Source organism: Triticum aestivum, chromosome 7D (assembly GCF_018294505.1).
Source record: "Triticum aestivum cultivar Chinese Spring chromosome 7D, IWGSC CS RefSeq v2.1, whole genome shotgun sequence".
NCBI lineage: Eukaryota > Viridiplantae > Streptophyta > Magnoliopsida > Poales > Poaceae > Triticum > Triticum aestivum.
Genome location: NC_057814.1, coordinates 599,073,457 through 599,087,249, shown reverse-complemented (window position 1 = coordinate 599,087,249; position 13,793 = coordinate 599,073,457). Strand labels below are relative to the sequence as shown.

Genomic DNA, 13,793 nt, shown 5'->3' with positions numbered 1-13,793 from the left:
AATTTCTTCAAAAGAAAGAAAGAGGGGTCTAACAAATATAAAAAGAAGCTGACAACTCGTGCCGCCGGTTGACTCAATATTTTGCTGAACTGATTCAACAGCGAAGCTGCAAATTAAGAAGTTTTTCGAAAGATTCAACACAATTAGTGTTTAAAACGGAAGCCGTGGAATGGTCACAAATTTAACGAAGGAAACCGAAAGGTGGGCAACAAGGACCAGTTCGAAGATGCGACCTTGGCCATAATATATCCCACAAAGAGTGCTCATAATAAAAGGATGGATAATGTGGTGTGTCCTAGGGTCATGCTATACTATGCACTCACTTCACAAGGTAACTTAGATCGGTTGTAGAACTGGATGTTTGCCAAAAGTTGGGCAAGAGAACTAGTTGAAACTCCTCGCTAGGCTCATGCTATGAAAAAACAGATATCGTCTTTTAAGAATTGAATGTCATAAGCCGCATAACTGCTTAGGTGACTAGAGATCGTAATTGTAGCATGTGCCTGGTTGCAGGTGAAAAGTGACCAGTCAATGCATTGGAGATCAAAACTTGACTAACAACTTGTGTAGCAGAAATAATTTAATGTTTGCAGGTGAAAAGTAACCAGTCAATGCATTGGAGATCAAAACTTGACTAGCAACTTGTGTAGCAAAAATAATTTAATGGTCACCAGGAAGAGATTCCGCACCTGAATTTGGCGTAGTTTTAGAACAGCGACACACAAACAGAAAGCTAGGGAGGTGTCAAGACGACCAGCATAGGGGAGAGCATGGCAACCTAAGCTAAACCCCAATGGAAGAAACGCCAATGCTCAGGAGAAGTCGAACGCACTAGTCACACGCATCCTCCAGACATATCTGATTAGGGAGTTGTCTTGGAACACAAACCATGTGCTTCCCCTCACATCAGTAAGCCAAGATTCTTCATCAATCTAGTCAGGCCCGTACCATCTCTTAGACAAGGGCAAATTGGAACACATGATTCTACAACCTGTTCTTGACACAGTGTGCACCACACTATTCTCGCTGAACATTGCAGCACAGCCACAAGCTTATAGATTCCTAATGCTTCCCATATCTAATATATTTTGTGATGATGTGCCACTTTAAATAGAATACAATTAGGCAATTTGTCTTGACTACTGAGGAATGCTATATCCATACCGGCTAACTCGGTTGAGATATAAATAGCCCATATATATATAAGTATCTTTGGTCTGCCTCCTGGCCACTACAATAAACATGGTGGATGAGAGATATTCTGGGCAGCTAGTTGATAACTATAAACCATTGTGGATGAGAACTATATATATGCATGCACACCAGATGACAGCTACGAAGAAATAAAGACGATAATGACTAGCTACAAAGAAATAAAGACGATCGAAAAGATGCCATAGCACTCGGGTGCCTAGGCACCCCCTTATCTGGTGCGCCCAGTTTTTTAAGGATTCGTGCTGAGTCCTAGGTTTTGCAGTGAGTGGGCTGTAATCGCAGCAAATTAACAGAGGTAGCACGTGAACTGGCCGCAGCCCGTGCATATCTCTCTCCCCTCCTGCTACGTTTCTCTCTCATAGTCACATCATCATGCATGCACAAGTTGTTCTCTCACCTATAAAAAACATCTCTTTGTCTCAGGCATAAGCTCTCTCTCACTTATCACTTCTTCAAAAAAAGTGAATTGCTCTCTCACAAGGTTCTCTCCCTCTCTCTCTATTTTTCTGTGTAACTTCTCCAGGAAAAAAGTGAAATTCTCTCTCACAGGCTCTCCTCTCTCCATTTTTTCTGTCACATCTCCAAAAAGTAAAGCTCACTCAGCGTCTTCTCACTCAACAATGTACTGCATTAAAAAAGAGTTCTGCCCTAGTGTTTCTCTCAACTGTTAGAGAAGTGAAATATGTGCCCGACATGTCAACTCGACAGCTCCCTACTTGCATCACTAGGTGGAATCAGCCTACGAGGCAGTGACAGACTAGGCCCAGAATTATTTCAAATAGACGCACCTGCTAATCAAAATTGTAATACAGTACATGGTACAGATCTCTATGCTGTGAATTCTGAGCGTACGGTTTTGATAAGGGGGTGTCTAGACACCCAGGTACTGAAAATCCACTCTCGCAAATAGTAAGCATTGAGATAATGACTCATCGACAAGGTGGTTGACTAGCTATAATTTCTTTTCCTTTCAAATAGTAAGCATTGAGTGATTTAGCTGGAGGTATACATACATTCTTCTAACTAAGTGAGCTTGCTATACTTGGCTGCATATCAACATAGAAGATTTCTCTGGAGTTGCATCCACTCCGGCTGAGTGATCAGCTTGCTATACTTAGCTGGATCCAAAACGTCATATATTTAGGAACGGAGGGAAGACAAAGGTAAGACTCCAGTAGTGCGCGGCTCCTGTTTCATGCGGCTCCACTGGGTCTTTACATGTTCTCCAGCTGATTTCACGCATGCGCTAGGTTCAAGCACACGCACAGCCACAAACGTAAAATCAAACGACGATTACTTCGTCGGAACGTTCGCTCCCTGGAATTGGCGTAAAAGTATACATGAAACTGATTCATTTTGCCAAAGCATGGTGTCTCAAGATCTTTCAAAAGGCAATATGTAACTTCACATATACACAATTCAACCCCACCACCAACAAGCCAGATAAACACACTTAAAAACATTTTTTTTAATTAAAGAGAATTTTTACAAGTATTTTTATCTTGCTATTAGTTATGAGTTACAGATACTGGAAAGAAATGAAACCACTGTCCAAAACTCAGTATTTTCATCAATAACAGGTATCACCTAGAAGGCTAGAATTGGTTGTCATGCAGCCAAGGCGGACGGCCATGACTATGGTGAATAAAATGACACTCCATGCAGTCATACTCTTTTGAGCAGAGCCACATGAATATAAGTTGACGGCTAATAAATTATGTTCAAACACATTGTTGACAATCTACTATTGACTAAAAGAGGATCAACCAAATTTATTAATATATGATTTTCCCTTTTAAGGCAAGCTTTTAGCTTACTTAACTTTTTTCTGGTTATATATATAGCACCAATAGAAACTCGTCTAACAGAAAAAGGTAATTTTACAGACTAAAACAGCATTTCACTCGATACACAAGTTAGACAACGTAATTCAGCAGGGAACACGTAAGTGAATAAGGTTTTCAGAGAGAGCACACCAGTTAGTGATTAAAAGGCAGAATGGCCACAAGTTTAACATGAACCGTAAGGGTACTGAATAAGTAGCAGTTTGAAAATTTGATCAGCAATCCAGCATTCAATGTCTGACAGAGCAACACGGTACCTGTGGTCTTCTGTTCTCTTTGCTACCCAAATATTACAGGAATTCCTAGCTGGGGAAGTGACAGCGTCCTAAAGCTCCCCGAGATAAATCTGCTTGTCGCTGCCGCAGGATCCGATGATGGGCTCGGTGGGATGGAAAGCGGTCTCATTAATGGAACCGTTGTGCCCAGGAAGCTTGTACAGGATCCGCCTTGATGTCATGTCCCAGATGTAGACCATACGATCAGCACTCCCAGCAGTGACCTTGCGATTGTCGGGTGACCAGCTGCACTTCAACAGTATCTTCTCAAAGTTGTGCTGGTGTCCTGTAAAGGTCTTGATGTTGCAGTTCTTTGTGCATAAGAGCGCAGATCCCAGATCATGAGCTCATTGTCCATCACTTTGGTGAGGAGGTACGACCCATCAGGACTAAGCTGCATCCCAGTTATCATGTCCTTTATGTCCTTTGTGAGATTCCGTGACTTCATTCTTTTGTCCACCACTTTACGTCATTGTCCAGGCCACCACTGAAAACCATATCTGCAGCCTCTGAGAAGCTCACAGTGGTAATCTGGAACTAGTCTGGAAGTTTTTGGATACCCCTCTGACGCAGTTCCCAGAGCTTTCTTGTACCGTTGTCTGATCCACTCACAAGTCACAACAATAAGAAGGGTGATCCTTGGTGGTAGTCGAAATCCAGAGAATATCTGGAAATAATCATCACTAGTTTCCATTTGTATTCAGATCTCAGGCAGAAGCTCCTCAACTATGTTCCATCTAATCTATGTACTGTGCGGAGTGTTGACACATGTTCTCTTCTTTTTTGAACCAGGCTGACGCAGATTGCACACAGTGTCGTGCAACCATCTCAAACAGCCTTCATGCCGGACAGAAACATCCTAGAAGGGGTTTTTAAGGTGGATTTTGAGAAAGCGTACGATAAGGTTAAGTGGCCATTTCTACAGCAGGCCTTGCGGATGAAAGGATTCAATCTGTCCTGGAGAAAGTAGGTAGATTCTTTCACGCAAAAAGGCAGTATCGGAATCAAAGTGAATGATGGCATAGGTCATTATTTTCAAACACACAAGGGTCTAAGGCAGGGAGAGCCGATGTCACCTATCTTGTTCAACATAGTAGTGGACATGTTGACAATTCTAATAGGAAGAGCGAAAGAAAATGGCCAAGTAGGTGGTCTCGTCCCGCATCTACTGGATGGAGGAGTGTCCATTCTATAGTACGCTGATGATACTATCATCTTCATGGAGCACGATCTGGCAAAAGTAAGAAATATGAAGCTTGTGTTATGCTTATTCGAGCAGTTATCGGGGTTAAAGATTAACTTCCATAAAAGTGAATTGTTCTGCTTTGGGAGAGCTAAAGACGAACAAGAAGCTTACAAACAACTGTTTGGATGTGAGTTAGGTTCGTTGCCTTTTACGTACTTGGGCATACCGATTCACCATCGCAAGCTATCTAACAAAGAATGGAAGTGCATTGAGGATTGATTTGAAAAGAAACTAAGCTGCTAGAAGGGTAAACTTATGTCATATGGAGGCCGACTAATTCTCATAAATTCGGTGCTCACGAGTATGCCAATGTTTCTCTTGTCCTTCTTCGTGGTATCAGTTGGGGTTCGGAAAAGACTAGACTTCTATCGATCGCGTTTTTTTCTAGCAGACGGATGAGTTAAAACAAAAATACAGACTTGCTAAATGGGATGTTATTTGTAGGCCAAAATTTAGAGGTGAAGAATGAATGCCTTCTCAGCAAGTGGTTGTACAAACTATCTATAGAGACCGATGCCACATGGGCCCAGATTGTACGTAATAAGTACTTTCATTGTAAAACCTTATCCTAGGTGATGGTCAGACCAACCGATTCGCCGTTTTGGAAAGGACTGATCAGAGTGAAATCAGCCTTCTTCCATAGGACAAAAATTATCATTGGTAATGATACTTCCACGAGATTCTGGGAGGATACGTGGCTAAGGGAGATGCTTCTAGGTATCCAATATCCTTCTCTCTAAAATATTGTTCAACGTAGAGATGCTTACGTTGCAACAGTATTACAGTCCAATCCTCTCAATATTCAATTCAGGAGGACTTTAGCGAAAAACCATTGGGAAGCTTGGCTCCATCTTGTGAGAAGATTGATGGATGTTCACCTTTCTCAACAGTCAGACCAGTTGCACTGGAAACTAACCAAGAATGGAGTGTTTTCGGTAAAATTCATGTATTTGGATATTATCAACTCTGGCTCTATCCCACGATCTGTGCACATTTGGAAAGTCAAAGTGCCCTTAAAAATTAAAGTGTTCATGTTGGTCAACTTTTCATGTTCATTCGGTAAAATTCACGAAGTTCTCTGGAGTTGCATCAACTCCGACTAAGTTTTTTTTTTACGGAGCTACGGCGGGCTTACGCCGGCCTGAACCATTTTCATTATCATAAATAAGACTGAGATACAAACACAACGGCTACACAAGTGTAGCACCCAGCACACACAAGAAGAAATAAGGGACAACAAGGAAGAACCAGGAAACAAGCTACAACAAGCAACCAACACCAAGAACTTAGCATCCATCAACACTAGGCGAACCGAGAAGGGCGGGAGCTAGCTTTGGGTTGATCAGTCGAAAGGAGACTCGTTGCCGAGAAGACGTTACAACATAGAATATTTTTTAAATGTATAGAGTTACATCCACTCCTCCGGCTAAGTGATCAGCTTGCTATACTTAGCTAGATATAGAAGATAAAAGTAGGAACGCGGCTCCGCTGGGCGGGCCAATAGCTCCTGTGCGACGTTTTTGAGGTGAATTGGCAAGAGTGCGACGTTGTTCGAGCAAATGGCTGTGGTGCGACACATTTGAGCGTGTAAATAGCCCAGGGCCACATGGGGTGTTAAATGTGGTTAAATTGGTCGTCAACCAAGCCCGCCCGTTTATGTTAGGACATGTGGGTCCAACTTAATTGTTCCTCAAAACAGCTGACCGTGCCCTGCCGCCCAACCGTGTCGGGCCCGCCACTCTGCCCCCCTTCTTCTCCGGTGGCGGCCGATATTGCGTTCTCGGTGGCGGCGGCGGAGCCCTCGTTCTCAACGGCGGCCAAGCCTTCGTCCTCAGAAAATGGTGAGTGAATTCAAACCCTAGTCGCCCTCCCGTTCCTCTCTCCCGTAGATCTCGACTCGTTTCCTCTGTTTTCGCTTGCGGAATTGATAGGTTGTGAGGGGAGCCCGTGGGCATACTGAGATGGAGCCGCCAGATTCAACTTCGAATAAGTAATGCGCCTCTCTCCGATCCAATTTTGCATGCAATTAGGGGGTGGCCTCGTCTGCTCTTTCTCACGGGCTCACACTGTCCGCCACTGACAGAGGGGATGCTGCCGCTCGGACCTTCGAATTGACAGTCAATTTCTTTCCATCAAAGGCAAAATTAGTTGATGGTAGCATACAGAACATTGAGAGAGACACAATTGTTAAATGGGAGGTTGAGTTTACAGAGATTGATCCACAAGTTCTACAGAACATGGGAGAGACGGCAGTGAAGAAATGGGTGGAAAAAATTGGGGAGAATATTGTTTGGGGTCCAGGGCAAGAAGTATCACTGTTGCGGTTTGATGATTGGAAAGGAGAGTATGTGAGAATAGAAGATGGTGAACAGATTGTTGAAGAAATCGATCGGCAAAACAGCTGGACAAGCAAACGGGCTAATTTTTTGCTGAGCTTGTTGATCTGAACATTTTTTCGAAGGTTGGATATGTGCCATCACAATTGGCTGCGCAGATGGTAGATGATGATTGGGCTACACAGAGGCCATTGATTCCCATGTGTACTGAACTTACAGTAATAGCCGAAGAGGGACAGGTGACTGGAACTGAAACTGAAACTGCAGCAACTGTTGATTGGAATGTAGTTGAATTAGATGAGCCTACTGATTTGGTCATTGCACCAATGCCTGACATTGAGATGGCCAAACTTTTTGGCATTCCAGTCGATGACAGAGATAAGCAGGAGAGGGGCGAATCTAGCTTGCCTGCTAATACTGATGAAGAAGTAGATGGACAGTTGATGGAACAAGCTGCAGATGAAGTAGATGATGCACATGATGATGAGCTGGTGCATGTGTATGACAAAGAAAACCCTGTCATTGAAGTAGGCAAGTTGTTCCCAAGCATGAAGGAGTTTAGGATGTGTTTCAAGACTTATGCAGTGAAACATGAGTGTGATGCCAAGACTGTTTGGACTGATAGAAAGAAGTTTTATGCGAGGTGCAGAGGATTTGATGGTAGTGTGAAGCCTTGCAAGTGGTACATATCTGCTAGACTGCAACCTGATGGAAGTACTGTCAGGGTTAACCAAATCCCCAATCAACATACTTGTATTACAAGTTCACAGAGAGTATCAACAATGACATCACAACTTTGGGTTGCAGAAAAGATCACCCCAATTTTAGCCAAAACACCAAACACTACTGCCAAGAAACTCAAAGTAGACTTGGAAAAGATGTACCCCATTAAACTGAAATATACCACAGTGTGGAAGGCAAAACAAAGGGCAATGAAAATTTTATATGGTGATTGGGCAAATACATTTAGGATGCTTTACAACTTCAAAGCAGAGGTGGAAAAGAGGTCACCTGGCAGTGTTGTGGAGATAGAACAGAGGTATCAGCCGAAGGTGAAGTCAAGTTCTCCAAGTTTTTTATGGCTTTGAAGCCTTGCATCGATGGGTTCAAAGCAGGGTGCCATCCATATTTGAGCATAGACTCATCATTTTTGACAGGAAAGTGGAATGGTCAGTTGGCAGCATGCAATGCTCTAGATGGACACAACTGGATGTTTCCTATTGCTGTTGGCTTGTTTCAGTCAGAAACAGAGGCTTCATGGACATGGTTCATGATCCAGTTGAAAAGATGCCTAGGGCCAGTGTCACCTTTGGCTATACACACAGATGCATGTAAGGGGCTTGAAAATTCAGTGAAAAATGTTTTCCCACATGCTGAGCAGAGGGAGTGCTTCGGTCATTTGTGGATGAATTTGATCAAAAAATTTAGAGGAGAAGAATTTGGGCTCATGTGGCCAGCAGCAAGATCTTACACTAGACAGACACACAAATATCATCTTGATAAGATAATGGCAGCATGTGATGAGTTTGGTCCATGGCTAAACACCTACCATTCTTTGTTATGGTACAGGTCAGCATTCAACACTGCCATCAAGTGTGACCACATCAACAACAATTTGGCAGAGAGTTTCAACAACAAGGTGAAGGAGTTAAAAGATTTGCCTGTGCATGACATGGTTGACCAAATCAGGATCATGCGCATGCGGTTGTGGGAATTGAGAAGAAGGATAGGTGATTTTCTGCAAGGTGATAAGCTTCCAGCAGTGGTACAACAGGTGATCAATAGGAGCAGATGTCTTTCACATTTGTTTGTTGAAAAATCTTCACCTTGGGGTGCTGAAGTTAGAGATAACAAAATTGGAAGGAGACATGTTGTTAACACTGAATTGCATGATTGCACTTGCCTCGAGTGGCAACACACTGGTAAACCATGTGAGCATGCCATTCTCTTCTTAGCATCCCAACCGAAGATAAACATGCACCCATATTTGCATGAATATTATTCGGTAGCAAGATTCAAAACTGCATATGCTACTCCAATTCCAGCACTTATAGATCAGTCTCAGTGGCCTGAAATGGACATTGAATTTTCCATGTGTCCTCCCTTGACGAAAAGAAAGGCTGGCAGGCCTAAACAGAGTAGATTCAAGGCATGATTTGAGAAAGGTGGGAGTAGTAAGAAGGGAAAGAAAGATGGAAAGCCAAAAAGGGCCCAAAAGGTAACAAAAACAGATGCAAGTTGTGCCAGGAACTTGGGCACAGAGTGGGATCTGTCAAATGCCGTTACACTCCTGATAAGCCAAAGTATGTTCTTGTGTATTTGTTTGTGTTTTGATTTGGTACTTTTTTCCAATTACTATATCTATAACATTTTCCCAATGGCCAGGAGGAAGCGAGCAAGTCAGCCCCTTGTTGTTGAACAGTGTTGGCCAACAAAAAAAGCAAGAGTCAATGGCGGTAGAAAGAAGAGAAGTGTGCCTGAGCCTGAGCAGACTGAAGAAAATCTTGCTGCAGTCAACATTCAGACTGAAGAAACTGTTCTCGAGGTTGAAACTGAACCTGAGCGTGTCGAGGTTCAGACTGAAGAAACCCATGTTGAGGTACACACCGAAGAAACTGAAACTACTGTCAACATTGAGACTGAAGACACTGGTCACGAGGGTGTTGGCGAGGTGTTGAAAAGACCAGTGAAGAAAACCAAGATGATCAGTGAACTTGTGTGTGTAGTAGAACCAAAAACAAGAAGTGCTAAGGCGAAGAAGGGCACGCGACGTGGTAGGAAGAGGTAGAACAGAGAACAGTTTGAAAATTTGGGGCATGTAATAATATTTGTAATTTGGTGCGTACTGGTAGTCACTATGTATCCCCGTATTTCTATTCAAACTTGTTTGTTGGTACCTTGTCTAAACCAGCCAAATAAAATTCAAATTTAAATTCAAATTTGGGCTCAAATTTGAATTAGGGATGGGGTATTGATGTTTTAATGCTATCTAAAGTACCTCAACTGAAATATGTTTGCTTGCTGATCATTCCGAGCCCTTTTGGTAAGTTGAACTCATAGTCATGAAAAGTGTGTCTCAAATGACCTCCAAAGGTAGGATAAACGGCCTCATATTTAAGCAAGTTTTTTTGGCACCTTGTCTAAACCAGCCAAATAATTTTTCTACACATCTATTCTACCTATATAGTGTAAATCTAAAGTCTCACTACTTATTGAATTAATTTTCTATTATTTTCTTTTTTTTTGAAAAAACAAGGTTTAATAGAAAATTATATATAAAACAAGTTTAAAACATGAAAATGAGAAAAGTAAGTTAAGATCTTTCTTAGTCAATCCAAAATGAAGTTTTGGTGAGGTTTTCACATTTTTCATTTTCAAAACCCCACCTACTCTCGGGTGCCCACTACTCTCTCCCTTGAACTCCATACTACATTGTTCGAGGAATGACAATTTTGTGAAGGATTTTTCGTATAAATGTATGTAAACCATATTTATATTTTTTTCTCGTTACTATACGACATAATAAGACTATGTGCGCAAGTTTTACATTTTTTTGATTTTTTTTTTGAATTAGTTATGCTCAACCCTAATCAGTCAAAACCCCTCAAAACCCCGCAGACTACCGGGTCATCGATCGTTGTGCGTGGACGGTTGAGATCAGGCGCTAGGGTTAGCTACAGTGTGCATCGATCCGCATGAGACGCGCTGATTGGTTGAATCAGTGTGCATCGATCTGCATGAGGCGCGCTGATTGGTTGAATCAGTGTGCATCGATCCGCATGAGGCGCGCTGATTGGTTGAATCAGTGGGGTTTGGATCAGCCTCTCTCGTTGGGGCATCAGGACCGTTCATTTGAATCCAACGGCAAGAGTTGACGCGGTGCATGGACCAAGCCTACGCAGTGCCCTTTCCATCGTTGCATGCGTGCCCGTGCCTACCCGCAGCATGCATGCCCACCCGCAGAACTGCCCCCGTGCGTTGCATGCATGCCCTCGACGTAGCTCTGCTCCGCCACCCCTATCGACGCAGTAACCTGTCGCATGCCTACCATTAGAACTGACGCATCGTCGCATGAAAGTATGCACCCGGCCACAATGCAGCAGCCCGATGAAGACAACCAAAAAGCCAACGCTGCATTGCGTGCTGTACATGGCGTGCTCCTCTTTGAGGACGCAATACTGGCATGGGGTATCGATGTGGGTATCGATGCAGTTCAAACGGCATGCTGCCCGTTACAAGATGGGCAAATGAAGGCGTCCATTATTGTCACGTCTCCCATCGACCAAACGTTGCCCTCTAGCCAGGCCCTAGCAAGATGTGCAAATTAATGGGCTACGGCATGAATGCACGGGCGGCACACGCAGAGAACCCAGGGCAGGCGTGTCCCCTTGACCCATGATGGCACAGACGCGTGCGTGAGCCCGTCCCCCTTGACCCGCGACCGGTGGCACAGAAGGATCGCAGCCCGTTTCCCACGCTCGTGTACACACTTTCATGGGGCGCCACCAAACGCCGCCCGCCCATTAATTCTACAGGGTGAAACCACGTCGCACTTAGGCTATTTAAGCCGGGCACTATCGTCTTCCTCTCCCTCCTCTCATCCACACCCCATCCTCTGCCTCCTCTGCCCTCCTTCTTCCTTCTTCTCCATCAAACCCGATCGAGCCCTCGAGCCACCCCGCCACCATGCAGTACAATGGCCCCACCTACCGCTTCCCCCCAACCGTGCCGGAAAGGCTCTACCCGGCCGGAGTGTATGTAGAGAGAACCCTTAGGGTTTGGGCGATCTCGAGGTGGAGGGGCGCAAGGGAGTTAACGGAGTTCTTCCTTGCGGCCGGCTTCCGCCACCTCCCCCGCGGCTCTCCTCGGATGTACCATCTTGAGGAGGTCAACCACAACGGCGTTGTGGTTGGGCTCCTCGCCACGTTCACTAACCCTTTCGATGCTTTCCATCTCCTCGGGCGAGCGTATTGGGTTGGTTGTGAGTTCATAGCTTTCACAACCTACAATATCTTCACCGACTTCAACGGCATCTTCCCCAACAACGGCGTTATGCACACGCTCCCGTACCCCATCAACAACGGGGAGGAGTGAAGGGCAGCGCCCGGAGGAGCGAGGTGGCCCCGGAGGAGGAGGAGAAGAAGAACCCGAAGAACCCGCGTTTGGTGCCCCCCTATCTATCTAGCTTGCTATAGATCTGTCGTATTAGTTTTTTTAAGTTGTAATCGTTATGCTACTATTATTAAGTTTTATTAGTACTTTAAGTTGTAAGGCTATCATGGAGTTGTAAGGCTATCGTGGAACTATGGGTTGCAATCGTTATGCTTCTATATAATCGTTATGCTACTATATATATTGTGAGTTTCGTGCTATTATTTGTGGATTGCTATGGGTTGTTTTTGCTTATTATTCGTGTATTGCGGGTTGCTACGGGCCCGGGTTTCTACACCACAATCACCACACACACCATCTTTAAAATATTGGCCAAACCATGGACATGCAACTAGGAGCCCCATGCAAACCCACTATGGACATGGGTGCAACTAGGAAATGCAAACTAATTTACTTCGGGCACTTCATGCAAGCATCAAATCATTTAGTTCATGGAACCGTAGACATGCATAAAAACAATTAACATTTAGTTTTAGTGCATCAAAAAATGATCCATCACAAAATTTAGTGCAAGAAAAAGGCCAAAATAAAAAACAAGTAACATTTTATTGGGCCCCATTTTATTTGCCGAAGTTAGAGGTGGGCTGGTGCCCCTACGCGGGTGGGCTGGTCACGGCCCAACATCTATTCGGCAGCCCAATTTTGTTTTTTACTAGAAACTGAATTTGGGTGTGTACTGTGTTAACTGAAGAACAAAAACAGAGGAAACAGAGCATGCATGAACACTGAATAATTTGTGTTCCAAATGCTGCTTCAATTCAGATACATAACTTGGCATGGCGCACAGATCACATCCTCTACCCTGACAGGCCTAAATGCCCATTCTAATGACGGATGAACAACAAATAAAACAAAAACAGAGCAATGATACAACAATAGAACCCCCTGCCATGATATTTGCTTGCTTCTGCAAATCGATCATCTGCATTAGATGTTTCTTGATCTTCTTCAGTTCCTCGGTCAGTTCGGACTCCGCATGCAGTTCAGCATTGCGCGCATACATCGCCATCGGCACGACTCTGCCCGCCCCTCCGCCCGAGCTCCCCGTATTCTCCATAGCAATCGGCGGCACCCCGCCCAAATTGAGCTCCCAGGTTGCGGCCACGCTCGAATCAACGTAGCCCTCAAACTGAATCCTATCAACATATTCATCAATCCACTCAAAATGGTAACATTTTTTCAAGATCTGAAAAGAACAACATGAACCCTAAATCCCAAATTCGAGGAGAAAAACAAAATATGGAGAAATCAGAGCAAAAGACAGCGAAAGAACGGGCTAAGAACTGAGATCTAACCTTGCCATCCCTTCCTGCCATTGGTTTGCTCAAGCATTTCACAAATTCCCGCCCAAGATTGCCATTGTCATCCCTCTTAGTAACCAACCGTTTAAGAGGGTCTGGGCGTGGGCAGTCAGGGCACCTTGTGAGCAGCACTGGTCCATACTGTCGCCATTTTGAGTGCGTGGCGGAGGAGGTAGACATTTGCGCTAGGTTGCCGGAGAAGTGAAAGATTGGGGAAAGGGGATGAATGGGCGGCGGCGGGCGGACGGGCACGGGCGCTCGTCTCTTCTAGCTGCGAGGAGGTGGGTCCCGCGAATAGACAAGTGGTGGGTCCCGCGCTTACGTGGATAAGTGGTGAGTCCAGCCCCCAACAGCTAACGAGGGCATCAGTTGAGTTTAACAGCCATGTCGTGCGTAGGCTATTT

At 44.4% G+C, this 13,793-nt stretch overlaps 1 pseudogene; it reads right to left on the bottom strand.

The window, feature by feature from the left end:
* Positions 1-3,384: 3,384 nt before the first annotated feature.
* Positions 3,385-13,569, bottom strand: LOC123171378 (U5 small nuclear ribonucleoprotein 40 kDa protein-like; annotated as a pseudogene).
* Positions 13,570-13,793: the final 224 nt, after the last annotated feature.